Source organism: Eriocheir sinensis, unplaced genomic scaffold, assembly GCF_024679095.1.
Source record: "Eriocheir sinensis breed Jianghai 21 unplaced genomic scaffold, ASM2467909v1 Scaffold657, whole genome shotgun sequence".
Classification (NCBI taxonomy): Eukaryota; Metazoa; Arthropoda; class Malacostraca; order Decapoda; family Varunidae; genus Eriocheir; species Eriocheir sinensis.
This window is the reverse complement of record NW_026112006.1, coordinates 73,164-90,889: the sequence shown is the minus strand read 5'-3', so window position 1 is coordinate 90,889 and position 17,726 is coordinate 73,164. Positions and strand designations below refer to the sequence as shown.

The 17,726-nt window shown below is 43.2% G+C and overlaps 2 long non-coding RNA genes across 2 annotated transcripts; one reads left to right on the top strand and one right to left on the bottom strand.

Annotated features, from left to right (window-relative positions):
• Positions 1 to 1,834: 1,834 nt before the first annotated feature.
• LOC126993709 (uncharacterized) lies at positions 1,835 to 12,970 on the bottom strand. The gene is made up of 4 exons (XR_007748193.1): positions 12,898 to 12,970; positions 12,289 to 12,470; positions 10,320 to 10,430; positions 1,835 to 2,604 (listed from the first exon to the last, which is right to left on the bottom strand). It is a non-coding gene; the product is annotated as an uncharacterized LOC126993709 (long non-coding RNA).
• Positions 4,726 to 5,253, top strand: LOC126993710 (uncharacterized). Its single transcript, XR_007748194.1, has 3 exons — positions 4,726 to 4,799; positions 5,064 to 5,089; positions 5,204 to 5,253. It is a non-coding gene; the product is annotated as an uncharacterized LOC126993710 (long non-coding RNA).
• Positions 12,971 to 17,726: the final 4,756 nt, after the last annotated feature.

Sequence of the window (17,726 nt, the reverse complement as noted above, 5' to 3'; positions counted from 1 at the left end):
ACGCCTGGCCCTTGAAATGTCATCAGCTGCGTTCGCCCCATAAATCCATAAATCATTCTTTCTTTCCCACATTTTATAACAAGCTGGTGTTTTACTCGTTTCTGGAGATATATATTCCTTTCCCCCTCATACACACACACATGCTCTCTCTCTCTCTCTCTCTCTCTCCTGCCAGGCTCCTTTTCCAGCCTGTAGCAGCTCCTTCTGCTCTTTTCCCTCCCTCTGAAGTTGCCTTTCCATTCTGTTCCCGTAAATCTTTCCAAGTATTCCTGAAAGCCGATCAGCGATTTTTTCCACTCGACACGTCCTTTGAGGGGACATTCCAGATCAGAGTGTGCATGTATCGGCAAATATCATAGACGTACACTATTACTCTCTCTCTCTCTCTCTCTCTCTCTCTCATGGGTCTGGTCTGAGCAAGTTCTGTATACGTGCGTGTGTAGGGGGGAGGTGCGTGTCTGTGTACTTTTTTCTGTCGGCATATGTCTGTGTGCATGATTATACCGGATAGACAGGTAGATAGATAGATAGATAAAGAGAAAGGTAAAGCCTGTCTCCTGTCTGTCTGTATGTGTATGGGTGACTGTCTGTATGTTCTTTACCTGTCTGTCTAGCTGTTTGTCTGTCCATTTGTGTATGTCTGATTGTTCGCATGTTCGTCTCTGCGTGTCTGTGTGTGTTTCTGTGTGTATGTCTGTCTCTTTCTGTCTGTCTGTATGTCTGTCTGTCCATCTCTCTCTCTCTCTCTCTCTCTCTCTCTCTCTCTCTCTCTCTCTCTCTCTCTCTCTCTCTCTCTCTCTCTCTCTCTCTCTCTCTCTCCCCCCGCCCCTCTCATGGTACTTCGATATTTTACTAAGGGACCCAAAAAGGCGATGATGGAGCATTGAAATCCTTTTGAGGCGCGTCGGAAATAAGAGTGTCCCAGTACTGTTGTTTGTGCGCGGCGGGGAAGGACTCAATATTGGGCGTGTCTTTTTATTCCTGGGGCTAACCTATTGGATGCTTCTGCTTCTTCTTACACAATGCAGGTTTTTTATTTAAGTATTAATAGTTTTACAATGGAGTACATATAGAAATAAACATTAACGTCAAGAGGCTGAGTAGTCTACAAATGACTGCTTCTAGGAATAAGTAAATTCAACTTTGCCTTTCCTTCCACTCAAATCTATTCATACCTCCCTTTGTGACTGTCATATATTTTCATAAATGCCATCACTGCCTGGTTTGTTCCTCAGCCACTACCATATTTATCAGTTTCTCCTGACCTGAACCATTTCTGCAGGGCTCAACATCTGTTTTCCTGTGCAGATACCTAATCAAAATCATCACTGTCAAGGCTTTCTACCTGTGTGAATACTTTAATCAGGTCACCTCACAACCTGTGCCTTTCCTTCTAAAGGAAACCTAGCTACTTAATATTTCCCTGTATGATAAGTTTTGAGTAAGCATGGATCATTATCTCAACACTCTAAGACCTGTAATAAGGAAACCAGAATGGAGGACTTTTTGAATTCCATGCAAGTAGGGGCCAGCACTGTGCCATCTGGTGTCTCGGCACGGTGGTGGAAATACAACACCTCTCATGTCCCTCTTTAAAATGGCTGAGGGGTTGGGCACATGCTACAATATTTCAGTAAAATACAAATGAAAATATAGCAAACAAGAAACTGTTGGTCACCTTAATTGCTTTATTTTTTGCATAATAAAAAAAAAAAAATCAAGCCATTGTAGGGAAACCTTGCAACTCAATTGCTTCTTTACACCCTCTTATCAAGCTGATAATGGTATAATCAGGCTTCAGCAAGGATTTCTTCTCTGCTATAATTTTTTTTCATACAAAATCATTTGAATTTTATTGAAATATTGTGGTAATTTTCCTCACAGCCCTTGCAGAGAAGAAAATGAGGGGTGTTGCATTTCCGTCTCCTTCCCGCCAAGGGACTGGGTACAGTTGTGACCCCGGACAAAATTCAGTTAAAAACGTCCCTCACTGAAATGAAACATCAAGGTGAGGCTTGGCCAATGCCAAATAAAATATGAAACTTGCTACTTTCCTTATCAATTCTATGTAGGATTTTAATGAAACAATTTATTAGGCCAGTTACTAGTAATAATGCAATCGTTTCTGGGTTAAAGCCGGAACACTCAAGCAAGCCTGATTCTCTTCACCGTTGGGATGATCTAAATTCTAGATTTACCTAATGTGTAATTGTCATGGGACTTACCACCATTCATCATGCTGCTATTGTCTATTACAGATCAATTGGCCATTTATTGGAGCAATTATATAGTCCAAGTTCCCCATTCAATACCCCGGGATCATGGTTCATCTAATTGATAAACCAATTTTTTTATCTTCAGCAGACCCAGTACATCATGTATATTCATGCCACATTTAAATCTATTTCTATGTAACAGATCAACTTAAAAATGGGCTCTTAACTGATCCATGAAGGGCACTGCTTTTTGTGCAAAATTTGACACATTTTTTACCATTTACCTGAACTCTGCAGCCTGTCGCTGAGCCACACCTTGGTACATCAGTAAATTTTGCCCTCACTATCATGGACTTCATTTTTTGTCTCTTCACACAGTTCCACACACCTGTGGGGAACAATGTAAGATCAGTAAAGCATAACTCAACACTTAATTAACACTGTTATGCGGTGAGCCATGAACCCGGGCATCACTGATGGCATAACTTGTGATTATATTGTTACATACTTAGGCTGTGATGACTAAGGTTTATACATATGAAATGCACATCAAGTGTAAATGTGTGGTTATTATTCTAGTTTGAACTGAATGATGTAGCAATGCAATTTTTCTGTACAACTTATTTGAAGTATAGCCAAAATACCTCTTTGAATAATGAAAACAAATAATTATTGGTACAAACTGGAATTTTTCTGATCACAAAAACATATATGCTGTTGACAGGTTTGGTAAGTTTGAATGCAGTGCAACTTTGCGTGAGCAGTAATGATCAACATTACATGAAATAAATAACAAAAATATAGAGGAAAAAGGTCACTCCTCCCTGTACAAAATCCTGCTTGCACCCACTGAGCCATCACCCACCACAAAGCAGCCACTTCATAAACTGAGCTGACTTGAAGCTGTAGTGGATTCACATGAGGGTGAAGAGTACCATTACCCAAAATGTTCCCTTTTCTGGTCCCTCACTAGTGAAAAGGTAACCCAAAATTTCTGCATTTTAGTATTGCCTTTAACAGTCTCTAATCTGAATACTATTTTGTAAATTTATAGGTTTCTTGCAGCTATTGTGTAGTGATCAGCTGCCTGGTGTGGAAAGCCCTCCAAACCCACCTAGCAAGTGTAGTACTGCACCTCTTTGGCAGACTTAGTAGAAGGGTTGTTTCCCATCTGGCCTATTGCAGGTTTGATGCCTGGCCCCAGAACCATTCGTTTCAGGGCCGTAATTATGGTAAATTCTGGGGGGGAACTAGAGGGCATCATAGGTTCATGAGTGTAGGGGGGTAGTGGGGTGAGCAAAGCGAGCATGTACAGCTGGGTGAATTTTTTGGAAAATTAAGCATTTCTAGGAAAACACTGGGGGGCTATAGCCCCCCTAGCCCCACCAGAAAATATGGCCCTGTGTTTCCCCCTTTCTGGGTTTGTATCAATTTCTTGTGTGTTTCGTGACATGCGAGGTCGTGTGGATGTACGGGAAAGTGGAATTCTGGCCAATACAAGTGGTGGCTAAAGCAGTGAAAGCCTCTCCTGTGTTCTGTTGTGCCTCCCCTGTGTTGGGAGCAGGATGATGGATGCCCACTCTCTCCAAAGGGTTCATGGCAAACAGAAGTTTTAGCAGGTAACACACAAATTGGTCTAATGGAAAGGGAGCCGTGTAGTGACCCGCCTGGTGTGGAAAGCCTCCCAAACCCACTTAGCCAGCAGGGTAGATACCTCTTTGACCAACTTAGGATGTTTTGAAGGACTGTGGCCAGGTGTGAAAATCAAGGTTGTTTTGAATAACTGTGGCCAGGTGTGAAAATCAAGGTTGTTTTGAATGACTGTGGCCAGGTGTGAAAATCAAGGATGTTTTGAAGGACAGTGGCCAGGTGTGAAAATCAAGGATGTTTTGAAGGACAGTGGCCAGGTGTGAAAATCAAGGATGTTTTGAAGGACAGTGGCCAGGTGTGAAAATCAAGGATGTTTTGAAGGACAGTGGCCAGGTGTGAAAATCAAGGATGTTTGAAGGACTGTGGCCAGGTGTGAAAATCAAGGTTTTTTTGTAGGACAGTTGCCATGTGTGAATATCAAGGTTGTTTTGAAGGACTGTTTCCAGTTGTGAATTTCAAGTATGATTTGAAGGACATTGGCCAGGTGTGAAAATCAATGATGTTTGAAGGACTGTGGCCAGGTGTGAAAATCAAGGATGTTTTGAAGGACAGTGGCCAGGTGAAAATCAAGGATGTTTTGAAGGACTGTGGCCAGGTGTGAAAATCAAGGATGTTTGAAGGACTGTGGCCAGGTGTGAAAATCAAGGATGTTTTGAAGGACAGTGGCCAGGTGTGAAAAATCAAGGATGTTTTGAAGGACTGTGGCAGGGTGAAGGTCGTTGATGTTTTGAAGGACTGTGGCCAGGTGTGAAAATCAAGGATGTTTTGAAGGACAGTGGCCAGGTGTGAAAATCAATCATGTTTTGAAGGACAGAGGACAGGTGAAAATCAAGGATGTTTTGAAGGACTGTGGCCAGGTGTGAAAATCAAGGATGTTTTGAAGGACTGTGGCCAGGGGTGAAGGTCAATGATGTTTTGAAGGACTGTGGCCAGGTGTGAAGGTCGTTGATGTTTTGAAGGACTGTGGCCAGGTGTGAAAATCAAGGATGTTTGAAGGACTGTGGCCAGGTGTGAAAATCAAGGATGTTTGAAGGACTGTGGCCAGGTGTGAAAATCAAGGATGTTTTGAAGGACAGTGGCCAGGTGTGAAAATCAAGGATGTTTTGAAGGACAGTGGCCAGGTGTGAAGATCGTTGATGTTTTGAAGGACTGTGGCCAGGTGTGAAAATCAAGGATGTTTTGAAGGACAGTGGCCAGGTGTGAAAATCAAGGATGTTTTGAAGGTCAGTGGCCAGGTGTGAAAATCAAGGATGTTTTGAAGGACTGTGGCCAGGTGTGAAAATCAAGGATGTTTTGAAGGACTGTGGCCAGGGGTGAAGGTCAATGATGTTTTGAAGGACAGTGGCCAGGTGTGAAGGTCATTGATGTTTTGAAGGACTGTGGCCAGGTGTGAAAATCAAGGATGTTTTGAAGGACAGTGGCCAGGTGTGAAAATCAAGGATGTTTTGAAGGACAGTGGCCAGGTGTGAAAATCAAGGATGTTTGAAGGACTGTGGCCAGGTGTGAAAATCAAGGATGTTTTGAAGGACAGTGGCCAGGTGTGAAAATCAAGGATGTTTTGAAGGACAGTGGCCAGGTGTGAAAATCAAGGATGTTTTGAAGGACAGTGGCCAGGTGTGAAAATCAAGGATGTTTGAAGGACTGTGGCCAGGTGTGAAAATCAAGGATGTTTTGAAGGACAGTGGCCAGGTGTGAAAATCAAGGATGTTTTGAAGGACTGTGGCCAGGTGTGGAAATCAAGGATGTTTTGAAGGACAGTGGCCAGGTGTGAAAATCAAGGATGTTTTGAAGGACTGTGGCCAGGTGTGAAAATCAAGGATGTTTTGAAGAACTGTGGCCAGGTGTGAAAATCAAGGATGTTTTGAAGGACAGTGGCCAGGTGTGAAAATCAAGGATGTTTTGAAGGACTGTGGCCAGGGGTGAAAATCAAGGATGTTTTGAAGGACTGTGGCCAGGTGTGAAAATCAAGGATGTTTTGAAGGACTGTGGCCAGGGGTGAAAATCAAGGATGTTTTGAAGGACTGTGGCCAGGGGTGAAAATCAAGGATGTTTTGAAGGACAGTGGCCAGGTGTGAAAATCAAGGATGTTTTGAAGGACAGTGGCCAGGTGTGAAAATCAAGGATGTTTTGAAGGACTGTGGCCAGGTGTGAAAATCATGGATGTTTTGTAGGACAGTGGCCAGGTGTGAAAATCAAGGATGTTTTGAAGGACTGTGGCCAGGGTGAAAATCAAGGATGTTTTGAAGGACTGTGGCCAGGTGTGAAAATCAAGGATGTTTTGAAGGACAGTGGCCAGGTGTGAAAATCAAGGATGTTTTGAAGGACAGTGGGCAGGGATGAAAATCAAGGATGTTTTGAAGGACAGTGGCCAGGTGTGAAAATCAAGGATGTTTTGAAGGACAGTGGGCAGGGGTGAAAATCAAGGATGTTTTGAAGGACAGTGGGCAGGGGTGTAAAGGTCGAGGATTGCTAATTTTGGGGCTATATACTTATTATGATCATCCAACAGATTGGGATATGTGTTTTAGGAATATAGACCCATATATTTTACATAAGGTTAGTTTTACTCACATCAGTAAGTGGCCTCATGTGTTCTACAAATCAAACAACAGGGGCATAGGCTGAGGGGTGCGTCACCTCGCCCACCCTACGACACACAAGGGTTTCTCCATGCAGGCCTCCTTACCATCCTACGTAGGCTACCTATCTTATGGCAGGATTTATCAACTTCCTCGAGCCATGAATTTTGTGAGTGTCTCCATAAAGTGGGGTAAGCTGATGGAACAGCTAACTTGGCTTGGCTGGGAAGGGGCTGTATATCATGCTGAGGTAACTGATGGAACAGCTAACTTGGCTTGGATGGGAAGGGGCTGTATCATGCTGAGGTAACTGATGGAACAGCTAACTTGGCTTGGATGGGAAGGGGCTGTATCATGCTGAGGAAACTGATGGAACAGCTAACTTGGCTTGGCTGGGAAGGGGCTGTATCATGCTGAGGTAACTGATGGAACAGCTAACTTGGCTTGGCAGGGAAGGGGCTGTATATCATGCTGAGGAAACTGATGGAACAGCTAACTTGGCTTGGCAGGGAAGGGGCTGTATCATGCTGAGGAAACTGATGGAACAGCTAACTTGGCTTGGCTGGGAAGGGGCTGTATATCATGCTGAGGTAACTGATGGAACAGCTAACGTGGCTTGGCAGGGAAGGGGCTGTATCATGCTGAGGAAACTGATGGAACAGTTAACTTGGCTTGGATGGGAGGGGGCTGTATCATGCTGAGGAAACTGATGGAACAGCTAACTTGGCTTGGCTGGGAGGGGGCTGTATCATGCTGAGGTAACTGATGGAACAGTTAACTTGGCTTGGCTGGGAAGGGGCTGTATCATGCTGAGGAAACTGATGGAACAGCTAACTTGGCTTGGCTGGGAAGGGGCTGTATCATGCTGAGGAAACTGATGGAACAGCTAACTTGGCTTGGCTGGGAAGGGGCTGTATCATGCTGAGGTAACTGATGGAACAGTTAACTTGGCTTGACTGGGAAGGCTGTAGCATGCTGAGGAAACTGATGGAACAGCTAACTTGGCTTGGCTGGGAAGGGGCTGTATCATGCTGAGGAAACTGATGGAACAGCTAACTTGGCTTGGCTGGGAGGGGGCTGTATCATGCTGAGGTAACTGATGGAACAGCTAACTTGGCTTGGCTGGGAGGGGGCTGTATCATGCTGAGGTAATTGATGGAACAGATAACTTGGCTTGATGGGAGGGCTGTATCATGCTGAGGTAATTAATGGAACAGCTAACTTGGCTTGGCTGGGAAGGGCTGTATCATGCTGAGGTAATTAATGGAACAGCTAACTTGGCTTGGCTGGGAAGGGGCTGTATCATGCTGAGGTAATTGATGGAACAGCTAACTTGGCTTGGCTGGGAAGGGGCTGTATCATGCTGAGGAAACTGATGGAACAGCTAACTTGGCTTGGCTGGGAAGGGGCTGTATCATGCTGAGGTAACTGATGGAACAGCTAACTTGGCTTGGCTGGGAAGGGGCTGTATCATGCTGAGGTAACTGATGGAACAGCTAACTTGGCTTGGCTGGGAAGGGGCCAGGTGGCCAGGTGTAAAAATCAAGGATGTTTTGAAGGACAGTGGCCAGGTGTGAAAATCAAGGATGTTTTGAAGGACAGTGGGCAGGTGTGAAAATCAAGGATGTTTTGAAGGACTGTGGCCAGGTGTGAAAATCAAGGATGTTTTGAAGGACAGTGGGCAGGGGTGAAAATCAAGGATGTTTTGAAGGACTGTGGCCAGGTGTGAAAATCAAGGATGTTTTGAAGGACAGTGGGCAGGTGTGAAAATCAAGGATGTTTTGAAGGACTGTGGCCAGGTGTGAAAATCAAGGATGTTTTGAAGGACAGTGGGCAGGGGTGAAAATCAAGGATGTTTTGAAGGACTGTGGCCAGGTGTGAAAATCAAGGATGTTTTGAAGGACAGTGGGCAGGTGTGAAAATCAAGGATGTTTTGGGGCCAGGTGTGAAAATCAAGGATGTTTTGAAGGACTGTGGCCAGGTGTGAAGGTCAAGGATGTTTTGAAGGACTGTGGCCAGGTGTGAAAATCAAGGAAGTATGAAGGACTGTGGCCAGGTTTGAAAATCAAGGATGTTTTGAAGGACAGTGGCCAGGTGTGAAAATCAAGGATGTTTTGAAGGACTGTGGCCAGGTGTGAAAATCAAGGATGTTTTGAAGGACAGTGGCCAGGTGTGAAAATCAAGGATGTTTTGAAGGACTGTGGCCAGGTGTGAAAATCAAGGATGTTTTGAAGGACTGTGGCCAGGTGTGAAAATCAAGGATGTTTTGAAGGACTGTGGCCAGGTGTGAAAATCAAGGATGTTTTGAAGGACTGTGGCCAGGGGTGAAAATCAAGGATGTTTTGAAGGACAGTGGCCAGGTGTGAAAATCAAGGATGTTTTGAAGGACTGTGGCCAGGTGTGAAAATCAAGGATGTTTTGAAGGACTGTGGCCAGGGGTGAAAATCAAGGATGTTTTGAAGGACAGTGGCCAGGTGTGAAAATCAAGGATGTTTTGAAGGACTGTGGCCAGGTGTGAAAATCAAGGATGTTTTGAAGGACAGTGGCCAGGTGTGAAAATCAAGGATGTTTTGAAGGACTGTGGCCAGGTGTGAAAATCAAGGATGTTTTGAAGGACTGTGGCCAGGGGTGAAAATCAAGGATGTTTTGAAGGACTGTGGCCAGGGGTGAAAATCAAGGATGTTTTGAAGGACTGTGGTCAGGTGTGAAAATCAAGGATGTTTGAAGGACAGTGGCCAGGTGTGAAAATCAAGGATGTTTGAAGGACTGTGGCCAGCTGTGAAAATCAAGGATTTTTTGAAGGACAGTGGGCAGGGGTGAAAATCAAGGATGTTTTGAAGGACAGTGGGCAGGTGTGAAAATCAAGGATGTTTTGAAGGACAGTGGGCAGGGATGAAAATCAAGGATGTTTTGAAGGACAGTGGGCAGGGGTGTAAAGGTCGAGGATTGCTAATTTTGGGGGCTATATACTCAGCCTATTATGATCATCCACCAGATTAGGATATGTGTTTTAGGAATATAGACCCATATATTTTACATAAGGTTAGTTTTACTCACATCGGCAAGTGGCCTCATGTGTTCTACAAATCAAACAACAGGGGCATAGGCTGAGGGGTGCGTCACCTCGCCCACCCTACGACACACAAGGGTTTCTCCAAGCAAGTCTCCATGCAGGCCTCCTTAATTACCATCCTAAGTAGCCTACCTATCTTATGGCAGGATTTATCAACTTCCTCGAGCCATGAATTTTGTGAGTGTCTCCATAAAGTGGGGTAAGCTGATGGAACAGCTAACTTGGCTTGGCTGGGAAGGAGCTGTATATCATGCTGAGGTAATTGATGGAACAGCTAACTTGGCTTGGCAGGGAAGGGGCTATATATCATGCTGAGGTAACTGATGGAACAGCTAACTTGGCTTGGCTGGGAAGGGACTGTATCATGCTGAGGAAACTGATGGAACAGCTAACTTGGCTTGGCTGGGAGGGGGCTGTATCATGCTGAGGAAACTGATGGAACAGCTAACTTGGCTTGGCAGGGAAGGGGCTGTATCATGCTGAGGTAACTGATGGAACAGCTAACTTGGCTTGGCAGGGAAGGGGCTGTATCATGCTGAGGTAACTGATGGAACAGCTAACTTGGCTTGGCTGGGAAGGGGCTGTATCATGCTGAGGTAACTGATGGAACAGCTAACTTGGCTTGGCTGGGAGGGGGCTGTATCATGCTGAGGTAACTGATGGAGCAGCTAACTTGGATGGGGAGGGAGTCATGTTAAGGGAAGTAAGTCGATGGAACAGCTATAGCTTGTCTGGGGTGAGAGTCATGTCACACTCATTAAGTCAGCCGAGTTTGTTTGAACTTATAAAGTTGTAACTCACCACCTGCAGTTGCCACAGAACAAGGGCACCACTGGCCATCCTGCATAACCTGTGACAGGCACTGAACAGACAGCGCGGCAATGACCACTTGGTGCCGGGGTGCCATCGAACCTGCTGGGAAAATGTAGAGTGAAACACACTACATCCATGCATTGACTTCTATATATTTCAAGGTCGAGGAGGCAGCCCAGGAATAATATAATCAAAGGACCAGTGACTGTGCCTCACCTCACCACGCGCTCCCCAACCTGCCACTACTGTACCACTATTACCCGGACAAAGTATAAGTAGGAACAAACTTTGATACGTATAGTTTCCACACTCACTTATCTGATGTGCTATATAATTTTCAAGACTGAACACAAGTCCTGAACACTGCTCATGGCACACCCTTCCAGTCCGTATAGCCACCATTGCAGCTTTCCCGGATATCAACTTGCAGGCTGCCAGCAGTTTTTGCCCATCTGACCTTTTCCACTGTATATTCTTGTCGTGCTGTTAAATGGATGGGCCAACCAGGTGAGCCTGCTGTGCTAGAAAATCCCACGCTTGAAGTTCATATTAGCAGTTAGAGTCCTTGTAGCACCTATATGTTTTTTCATTTTAGTAGCTTTTAGTACGTCAGGACACCCGCGGTGATGGCCCAGAGATGCATAAATAGTTTGGTATTATTAACGTGCAGATTTCCTCCTACTTACCCAACTTAATCTTTTCACAAGTCATACATGAATTCTATTACCTTCAAACCTCCTGGGAATCCCTGGGAAACAGTGAAAAGATCAAACAAATACAAACACATGATATGTTTGTGGGAACCTGCACGTCCTTAGGTGACTTAATAACCCACAGCGTCCTGTGGCAGGCACAACTCACAACTCACCACAATAAAAACCCAATAAGAATGCTTCCACACATTGTTGCATTGGCCGCCTGTGGCCATGCAGTCTCCCACACACATTTCATGGCTATTTCTAAACTTGTTTTGATCTTTACACTCTTTCCTACAATTTTCTGTGAGGTCTGAGATGTTAGTTTAATAAATGTATGACAACAGAAGAGCAATTGGTTGAGTAAAGGATGAGATATTCCCATGTTGATAATACCAATCATACCCTGGAATAATAATACATAACTGGAATCACAGTAAGTTACACAACACCCTGCATTTTGTCGGCAGGAAATTTGTCAGATTGTGTTAGCTTAGGTGTGACCACTGTTAGTAATGTAACATCACACACCCTAATACATAAATGATTTAATTCCAGGAGGCGGGCCACCAACACCCCTGACACCCACTCAAAGCACAGTCAAAAGCAGTCAAAGCAAAGCCTGCTAGTGCTCGGGATGGATAACAGAACATTTGCTGGACAACCATCAAAGGATTGGGGGAGACTGGTGCACACTGAAAAAAAGGGGAGTGACACATATCATAGTTACTATAATCTACCTGACCTCTCTCTCTCTCTCTCTCCCTCATCATTCCTCTCTCTGCTGCTGTATGTCATTCTGCTAACGTTGGTGGTTATGGCTGTTCAAGCAACTCCTCTTAAGGGTGCAACTGTAGATCTTCATTGTTGTGTGTTGTAGTATGCATACCACTATTATCATCTTAAGAGAATTAAATCTATACAGATATTCTGAAATGCATTCAAAAGTTAATGAATGACATGAGACAAAGAGATGAGTTGGGACTGATGTGGCAGAGTGGCAAAGGTGAAGAAAAGGAGGAGGAGGTGGAGTGAGGGGTGCAAATAAGAAAGCTAGAGTAAGAATAAGGAAAAGTGGACATCTTTCAATCGATGAGCATTGCAGGCATGCGAGATTTCCAGCACTCAGTGTAGGGTCAGAGTTTTTCCTTACATTCAGACAAGTACCAAATAGTGGTAAGAGGGACTAGCAAAATTTGTGACAAGAAAGGTGCAGAATCTATTACTAACACATCACAGATAGCCATAATAAGACACTCAACATTTTTATCTCTTTCTGTCACAGCTCTGATGACACCTGCATTGTGTTGGGGCCATCACCCGAGAAGTCCCATGGTGCTGGCCTTGTTGCTGCCGGGAGGGCAACGCTAGAAGAGCCCAAGCATCAGTGTTCTGGGACGACCTGGAAGCTCTGTCTTCAATGTCTTTTGAACATTACTGCAGTCTGGATAAAGAAAACAGGGACATGACATTCATTTGTAAAGATGAAAACAATAATTTATTTTGGGAAGAGTTATAATAAATAATGTGGGTAAAGAACAACAAAACCAAAGTGCAATAATTAGTCCATTATTAGTGTAATTAATATTTTATAATATAATGTTATGTTGTAAGATAAAACATATATAATAGTAAGAAACTTGTTATTTATTGAATAAATATAAAAATTATGAAAACTTCCTTAGTATTATTGATAATGGTAATTTTTGCTTGACATGATGGTGTAGGTATAAAGATACAATGAAGACAAATGGCGTATAATGACAATACATTTCAAGGGTGAAAAACTTTGATCATGGTAATTGATTAACTGAAAAAGTTTGAGTGTGAAAAAGTTAGTGACATCAGTGAATATTAAATGAACAAAGTACCTGAAGTGAGTTGCAGCAAAGTGGTCCCTGAAGGTTCGTCCATTGTCTTGTCCCCAAGCTGCTGGTGCTATTGCTAACATCATGATCTGGGGCAGCATTTTGATTATCAGATGCTCATCATCAAGAGGAACATTGCGCCTCATGCAAATGTTGTGCAGCACTGCACATACATAGACAATCTGGCACACCTTCAGTGGTGGACTGACCCTTATTTCAGTGTGGAGAACTGGAAATCTTCGTTTCAGCTGGTCAATTCCCCTCTCCACAACATTCCTGGTCTTTGAGTGTGCTCTGTAATTAAAGAAATGGAAGCCACATTGTAAGGTTATTAGGATACTCAAACATTTCTAAGTGACACTTTTGTCTGGTCAAAGCATATATCCTACACTGAACTGTTTCAATCAACACTTGCAGTTACCTGTTCCCCAACCCCCCAAAATATTAATGAGATAATGAAATCATACCCAAGCCATGGAGTGCACAGTTACGCTATCCCTGCTTTACCTTGCAACATCCCCACAATTATGCTGATTCTGCATAGCAAGCAAGTGTGTGTAAACTTACATATTGTAATTTGCTTGTGGTCCTGGCTGGGGATTAAGATAAGGTGTCAGCAGCCAAGGTTTACAGGGATACCCATGGTCTCCTAGCAGTGAGCATCCACGTGGGATTATACCAGCGTCAAAACACTGCTTAAGCCCACTTTCACTGAGGATCCCTGAATCACGTACGGATCCTGGCCACTTAGCCAAACAGCTGATGACTTCACATCTTGCATTGAAGACAATCTGTACATTGATGCTGTGATATCCCTTCCGGTTGATATACTCGTCTGGAAACTCTTTTGGTGCAGTTATTCTTATGTGAGTGCAGTCTATCACACCCACCAAACCCGGAAAGTTTGCAATTTCCATAAATTCTGCTTTGTTCTGTTGCAGCACTTCATTCTCTGTTGAGAATGTAAGATATCTTCTCATGATGTGTGGCGTGTTGAAGGCTGCCAGTGTTTCAGAATAACTCTGCTTACTGTCTGCTGTGATGGTCCCAGCTCTTCACTGCTGCAGAGTTGCATTTGCCTGTTGCCAAATACCTGAAACAGGAAAAAATTTACAGAATGATAAGTGATGACCCAGCTCAGTTCAACCAAACTAACCACCTACAGTACTTTGACTGCAAACAACAAAAATGAAACAGATGGTAATTGACAATGACCACAATGAACAACTCATTAACCTAACTTGACCTGACCTACCAACTAAATCTAACCTAAGCTAACCTGACCTTTGTCCCACTGCCAAATGCAATAAACAGAAATAAATCCCAACTTCATTACAGTAAACCCTCCTAAGTCCACATCGTTATAAGCCAGATTTTGTATATCTCGTATGTTTTGTAAGTGTATGGGATGACCAAAATAACTACCATCTGCATGGGATTTTTAACTTATGATAACTAGGATTTTAGGTTATCTCAGTTGGTCTTCCCAAATTAGCTTGACTTACGCTGGGTTTACTGTTTTTTACCGAGGTGCCAGTTTTGTGATGGTGATCATGGACCTCCATCTCTCCCTATCATCAGCCATTCTCACAACTTCTGCCACACTGTGTCTTCCATCCATGCCTTGTAGCAGGCTATCCATAAATTTAATTCCTTGACGTCCTCTTGCTCTTCTTCCTTCCACTCTTCCAAGCAAGCAGTCACTTTCTAGTCCTCTCCTTCTCAGCACATGACCCAGAAACTTCAGTTGTCACCTTCTTATACTTTTCATCAATTGCCTATCTACTGGTGCTCTTCACAGAACTTCCTGGTTTGTTACTCTATCTGTCCAGGGAATTCTCAACATTCTCCTCAAAAACCACATTTCTGCTGCTTCTATCCTTTTCTTTGTATTTATTTTAATTGTCCATGTTTTGCAACCATATAGTAAAGTTGGCCATACAAAACATTTTAGTAATCTCAATCACATCTCCATATTCATACTCAAATTATTCAACAGTTTCCTCATATTTCTGAATGCCGTCTTTGCTATACATATTTTCCTGCCTATTTCCTTCTCACTTCCTCCGTCTTCACTAATCATGCTCCAAAGGCAGGGTTGTTGATTTCTTTTTAATCAAAAATAACAATTTTTTTTTATTTAGCTAAATCAGATTTTTTCATTTAAATTGATTTTTTTTTTACTATTATTAATGAAAATAATTAAATGAATGTAAGGCTCTATATTCTCTACATTAGTTTCAAACACTTGTTGGAGTATTCTTGTATCATATTCCATCATGATAAGTAACCTGGCTGGCTGTTTGAGGCAGTCCTAAGACTGACCAGCCGCAGCCAGCCAGCCACTGGCCAGCACCACACCACAACTCTCTCTAGTCTCTTAACAGTCTAACCAGATCATGTCATGTTTTGAACATGTCCTCACTGAAATTGCACAAAGAAAGATGAATGCAGCTTCCAATGAAAGTATCAGAAAAGGCTGTGGATGATCCATGTATGCATGTGAAGTGATTCTTTGAGAAATAAGGGAATATATTGCAAATATTTCCTTTACTGACACTTCCTAAAGTTGGTGTTTTTTGTCCCTTTTAATAGCTTTTCTTTAGTTCATTTGAGTGTTTGGAAGGGTCCAAGACATGCTGTCCTCATGATTGCCCATCAACTGGACTCCAGCGAAACTCTCTAAGGAGGAAAAAGTGAAGCTCAGGGAGACGGGGGGGGATTAGCCAAGCAAGATGGCAGCACTATATAACAGTTGCCTGCACTACCAATTGGCTGAGACCAACCAAAAGAGTAAAGATGGGGGCATACGCTACAGCTGAGTGTGGCCGCAGTGCTCATCTCTGTGGCACTGGCCCTTGAGCCATTGGTGGGAAGAACCCATCACCCCAGGACAGGGTCAGCGTGACATCCGGGTTATCAGTTTACCTTCCCAGGTTTCCCCAGGTACACATTTAGCGACCAGCCCGAAAGGGAGGATGAGCAGCTGGGTGAGTGGCACGCTGACTGCCCAGGTCGGAATTTAAACCCGGGGCACGGGTTCGTAGCAAGGCACGCTAACCACTAGACCATGGAGGCATAAAAAAAAAGATACAAGGGGTGAGAAATTTGCTATATGAGGACAGACTTAAGCATCTAATGCAGCCAATGTCAACAAGATGAGAAAACAGTTACAACAAGCAAATGAACTGAAGTTGCTAACCCATGGTTGCACACATTCTAAATGTATTGGCTCATGGTTTGGAAATTGGCAACATAGAACAACATGTGCTTCATGTTGTAAAATACTTTTGAAACCATCACTCTGCCTCAGCAAGATACCATCAGAAAGGCGGTGAGTGTCTTGTTCTGCCCCAGGACACTGGATGGACCAATAAGCCTTTCCCCAATCCGAATCCACACTCGCACTCTCTGCTTTTTCTATGTAACCACCATAGCCTCTGTTTTACTGGCATTGATTTTTAGTCCTTTTCTCTCACAACTCTCCTGTATCCTGTTCACCAGTGCTTGTAATTTCTCTTGTGAGTTAACCAAAAGCACAGTGTCATCTGCATAGCCTACCTTATATTATTAACATTTCTACCTCCAATTAAAATTCCATCCATATCTTCCAAATCTTCTATCATTTGTTGACCTTAAAGAGAAAACAAGTCTGGCGACAGGACACACCCCTGTCTGACTCCTCTTCTTATCTGTATCCATGATTCCAGTCTGTCTTCTCCCCGCCAACTCTCACCGCCGCCTTTTGGTCCCAATACAAGTTGGCAATTAGTCTCACGTCTTTACCATCTACCCAGATTTCTTTCAGCATGTTTATCAAGCATTCAAGTTTCATCGGGTTTACTGTACTGTACAATAATATTTATTAGTGATACAAGGGTGACAAAAATAACTACCGAAGGCACAGTATTTTGAACTTTGGATAACTTAGATTTTCAGTTATCTCAGATTGGTCTTCCCCCAATTAGTTTAACTTCAGCAGGGTTTACCGTTTATGGTTTACTGTTGATGAGGTTTCAAGCCCCGCCCCACTGCTAGTGCAGCGCTCTACGAGGGCCGTCAACAATTACAGTGTTAGCCTCGATAATAATCCTCGATGCACTTATTCGCAAACGTCGTGGTGAGTGTCTTAATTTATTTCATAAACAGCTTACTGATGGTTCATACTAAACACAATATTTTCCTTTTTCTGGTATCACAAATATCCATTGGTTTAGTTTTCATGTCTGATATTTTCTTAATAGTATCACAATTAAATATCCAATGATTATTTCCAATTCTCTTAACACTTATCACACACAATTTATCTCTAAGTACAAACACTAATTAATAGCCATGATCAGTTGTTACGAATTCTTTCATTCGCTGAGTGATAGATTTCAGGCTTCTTGTACCTCATACAATTTATGCATTTCTTCTCAGCCATAGAGCAATCCTCTGATTTATGATCGCCAGTGTATTTGTAACACTTTGGGGTCTCCAGTGTTCTTGGCAGTACAGTTGGCCTCAAGATGGCCGTATCTCTGACAATGATAGTATATAACTGCATGGTATCTGTCCATCACTGTGTATATTCCCCATTCTAATTTCAACCTGTCATGATTCTTGTAAATCAGCTCTTTCACAGTTGGGTCGCACCTCAAAATGTAGTGCATCGTACCGCCAGCTGCAGGCTTACTAAAAATCAGCTCAATCTTATTCTCAACACCCTGAATTGTGTGTAAGAACTCATTGTGGTCCAAAATGGTCTCCCTTATTTTTTTCTTGGTCTCCTCTTTATGCATATTGCATATCATGATCTTTGGTTTCATACTTTCCAACACTCTTGGTAC